This window comes from Camellia sinensis, chromosome 9 (assembly GCF_055761805.1).
Source record: "Camellia sinensis isolate YWXY chromosome 9, ASM5576180v1, whole genome shotgun sequence".
Classification (NCBI taxonomy): domain Eukaryota; kingdom Viridiplantae; phylum Streptophyta; class Magnoliopsida; order Ericales; family Theaceae; genus Camellia; species Camellia sinensis.
The window spans coordinates 89631797-89636440 of NC_138969.1; the positions used below are offsets into that span (position 1 = coordinate 89631797).

The 4644-nt window shown below is 44.1% G+C and overlaps 1 long non-coding RNA gene across 1 annotated transcript; it reads left to right on the top strand.

The window, feature by feature from the left end:
• The first annotated feature begins 634 nt into the window (after positions 1–634).
• On the top strand, positions 635–992 carry LOC145798679 (uncharacterized). The gene is made up of 2 exons (XR_014340078.1): positions 635–702; positions 810–992. It is a non-coding gene; the product is annotated as an uncharacterized LOC145798679 (long non-coding RNA).
• The last annotated feature ends 3652 nt before the right edge of the window (positions 993–4644 follow it).

Below are 4644 nucleotides of genomic sequence, written 5' to 3' on the forward strand. Positions count from 1 at the left end.
ATAATAAAATAAAATGAAACCTCACAAACACTCAAAAGAAAAAGAAGATAAAGAACTTCATCACTGGCACAGTCCACAGTCCACTACTTTTGTCCACTCCTCTTCTTTGGTCCATGCTCCTTTGTTTGTATGTTCTTTTCTCACATCAAGGAGATCTGCCCATGGCACTTAGAAGAGAGAGAGAATCAGCCCATGTCTCAATGTATGCTCTGTGGTCTGTGTGTATGGGCTGTGATAGCCGAGATAGAGAGAGGGAGAAAGATAGCTGAAAAATGGTGAGAGACCGCATGTGTATGGATCTTCCCCTCTCAAAACCGTGTGTCTGTCTGTCTATCTTGTGTGCCGTGTGATCTCCACGGGTGTGTGTAGTGTGATAGCAGTGGCTGGGTTTGCCGTGTGTGCATGTGTAGTGTGTGGGTGATGAGTGGTGTGTTGAGTGTGTGTGTTAGCCGTGCGTGGTGTGTTTCAGTGAGGTGCCGTGTGTGTATGCCGTGTGTGAATGGTGTGTGTGTGCATGGGTGGTGTGTGTGCATGGGTGGTGTGTGAGCTGCTGGGTGTATGGCAGTGATGGGTGTGTGTGTGCCGTGAGTGTGTATCAGTGAAGCTCAGTGTGTGTGTGGTGAAGCATGGATACATATGTGAGTGTGCTGTGTGTGTGTGCCGTGTGTGAGCAGATCAATCCCGTGGGTGTGTGCATGGGAGGTGTATGGGTGCCGTGAGTGAGAGAGAGGTGTGTGTTGTCTGTGTGTATCAATGTGTTGTGTGTGCTGTGTGTGAGCAGATCAATCCCGTGGGTGTGTGCATGGGAGGTGTATGGGTGCCGTGAGTGAGAGAGAGGTGTGTGTTGTCTGTGTGTATCAATGTGTTGTGTGTGCTGTGTGTGTATCAGTGTGTGAGAGAGGTCTGCCTGTGTCTGTGTGTGCCGTGCATGGTGTGTGATGGCAGCGGTGGATGGGTGTGTTGAGTGATGTTGTGCATGTGTGACCTAGGTGTCTGTGGTCTCTCTCTGCTGTGTAGTGTCTCCCCCCTGTTTTTATATCCCAACACCCCCTAAAACTCCATTGATAGTTGCCATGTGAAGAGAGATAGAACTCAATTTTCTATCCTCTTCCGACCCAAGCCCCCGGGAAAGGGAGAGAGAGAGCCAAAAATTCATGTATGTTTCTCCCCTCAAAATGCTGTCCCTCCCCCCCTCCGTTTCTCTTGCTCCTTTTCTTTTTATCATCACCTACCAGCTCCTTTAACAATCATTCTCTACCCACTCTCACCTGCTCTCTTTTCTTTTCTTTTTTTTTTTTATATCACCCACTCCCTCTTTTTCTTATCACCCACGAGACCACCCACTATCTCTTAAAATAATTTATCATTTTTCCCACCCAAAACCTCATCACAATGTCCACTCTGTTCCCCTTTGAATCCAACAAAAACAAAATCCTTTTCCATCCTAAAACCCATTATCCTCATCTGACCCTCTCTTTTTCTTTTCTTTATTTTCTTTTTCATTTTTTATTTTTTGTTTGTTTTTTTTTTTATTATTTTATGTAAAAAAAAACACCTAAAAATGTGTACACACACATAAAATTAGATAAAAATTATAAAATACTACAAATTGATAAAATATTAGTGATATAAAATAATTTGACCAAAATGGGTGAGGTTTGGGATTAAAGCTTCAATTTGATTTTTCAGCTGAGAAATTCATAGAATGACATATTCTAATTTTTATCAGCGGGTGGTCAAAAGAAAGTACCCAAGTCTTAGGGCCGGTCAAAATGGGGTGTCTACACATAGTACCAAGGGTTTTGATCTTGCACTTCATCTATTACAGAGATAAACTCGTAGGGTGGCATATATCTCTGTTCGATGATAATCAGACGCATCCGGACTCCAAACGGGATGTCTATCATGGAAGATAGAGTTGATAAGGCATCAGCGAACCTGTTGTTTTCTCTTAGTAGATGCGTGAAGGTCAGCTTTTCAAACCTAGAAATCAGAACGTCCAAGGACTGGTGATAGATCTCCATCCTTTCTTCTTTGACCTTCCAGTCCCTTTTTGCTTGAGACACAACTAGGTTTGAGTCCCCAATGACGTCCAACCTTTTTGCCCCTAGTTCCAGGGCGGTTTCCAAACCAGCGATACACACCTCATATTCTGCTTCGTTATTAGATACCTTGTACCGAATTTTGAAGGCTAAGGGTATATGAGAATTGTTGGGTGCTATCAGCAACACTCCTATCCCATAACCATACTGGTTAGATGCTCTGTCAAAGTACATTGTCCAAATCTCTTCCTTGAATTGCAGAATAGCTTCATCTGGGAACAAGTATTCTATTTCTTCATCCCCTTCCATTGGGTGATCTGCCAGGAACTCAACTATCGTTCTCCCTTTGACAGACTTGCGAGTAACATACTTCAGATCAAATTCGGTGAGAAGGAGCAACCAACGAGCTAGCCTACCCCTAAGTGCCAGTTTCTCAAAGAGATATTTGATGGGATCTAATCTCAAAACCAGAATTACAGAGTGAGTTAACAGGTAGTGCCTTAGCTTCTTGGTAGCCCATACCAAGGCTAGGCTAGGTTTCTCTAGCAGAGTGTAACGAGTCTCATAATCCAGCATTTTCTTGCTTAGGTAATAGATGGTTTTCTCTACCCTATCCTCAGATTCCTGAGCAAGCATATATCCAATCATTGTGTCTGTTACTGACAAATACAGAATCAGGGGCTTCCTCGGCTCTAGCGGCGATAACATAGGTGAATTTTGAAGGTACTGCTTGATCTGCTCAAAAGCGAATTGACATCGGTCATCCCATCGGAATTTCTTTCCTTTCTTCAAGAGACCAAATAGTGGTTCATAAGTCAAGGTTAATTTAGAGATAAACCGTCTTATGAATTGCACTTTACCCAAAAAGCCTCGCACTTCCTTTTCTGTCCTTGGTGGTGGCATTTCCAGGATGCCTTGATTTTGGAAGGATCTATCTCGATGCCCCTCTGTGTGATCAAGAAACCCAGCATTTTTCCTATTGTTATACTGAAAGTACATTTCTGTGGATTCAACCTTAACCAGTATTCTCTAATCCGTTGAAAGAATTTCTTCAAGGCGGTGTAGTGGCCCTCTCTTTTCTTGGACTTGACAATCATGTCATCCACGTACACCTCGACCTCTTTATGGATCATATCATGTAGAATTGTGGTTGCAGCCCGTTGTTAGGTAGCCTTGCATTCTTCAGCCCAAACGGCATCACCCTATAGCAGTAGGTTCCCCACAGCGTAGTGAAAGCAGTTTTCTCTTTGTCCTCGGGTGCCATCAGAATCTGGTTATACTCTGAAAATCCATCCATGAAGGAGAGCAATGCATGGCTTGTGGTGAAGTCCACCAATTCATCGATGTGCGGTAGAGGAAAGTCGTCCTTCAGATTGGCATTATTCAGATCTCTGAAGTCCACACACACCCGAATTCTGCCGTCTTTCTTTGGCATTGGGACAATATTAGCCAACCAAGTCGGATACTCAGCTACTAGCAAAAACCTTGCGTCTATCTACTTGGTGACCTCTTCCTTAATCTTCAAAGCCCAATCTGGATGTATTCTCCGCAACTTTTGATTGATGGGTCAGGCCTCGGGGTCGAGAGGGATCCGATGCTGTACAATCTTAGGATCGATTCCAGGCATGTCTTTGTAGGACCACGCGAAAACATCTTTGAAATCTTTTAATAAGGCGACTAAGCGCTCGCGCTCCTCCGAAGACAATGTGGACCCGATCTGAACCAGACGCGGATCCTTCTCAGTACCCACATTAATAGCAATGATTTCGTCAGCGAGGGGTTTTGCAAACCTCTCCTCCTCTCGATTAATCAAATTTTTCAAAACCAAAGGAATTCATTCCTCATCGTTTTCATTAAAATTTTGTAAATCATGATCAATGCAATAAACAAGAGGCACAGAGAAATACTCAGAATCTGCAATGGCATTCTCATTCAAAAGGTCTAGTTCATCCAATTCCTCGGTTACAACCGACTCAAAAGAAAAATAAAAGGACGACCTGGACAAAACATCAGCATCTAGGTTATCAACCCTAGGAATACCGGACCCAAACTCAGAAGAACCAGAATCTGATTCCGACTCCACAGACGTTGTGGAATCAGATTCTGGTTCATTACCTGACTCAGAACAGCTAGATAAGTAGCCCTCCTCCAGCTGCCAAATGAGAGAGGGTGCGTTAGATGCATCCAAGATGCTGCTAGAAGGGTTCACACTCGGTTGGTCCCTGATCATGGAAATGGTCAGGTTATTCCCCAAGCTCTTTGAGTCGATCGAAGGATCCGAAAGGAGACATACCAATGCTGCTCCTGTCTCAAGCTCATTGCTGTTTGAATCACTTTCTGTGCTCTTTGCAGCTTTAGCAGTTGGTCCAGTCTGTTCCTCTGTATCACTCTCTTGCAGCTGCAAGTTAAAGAAAATCTCAAAGCCGGGAACCCACTGTTTCTCAGAGTTGAACCAGGGCTCGGGGAAACCACAGAATGGGAAGTCTTCACCCTCCCGAACAAAATAACCATTCTGGGTTCCCCGAATTGGTCGGTGCACAAGCTCGTAGCACTTTCCAGTCTGCTTAGCTCTGGCCCTTCCGGCCATTTCTTTCCCTTTCCT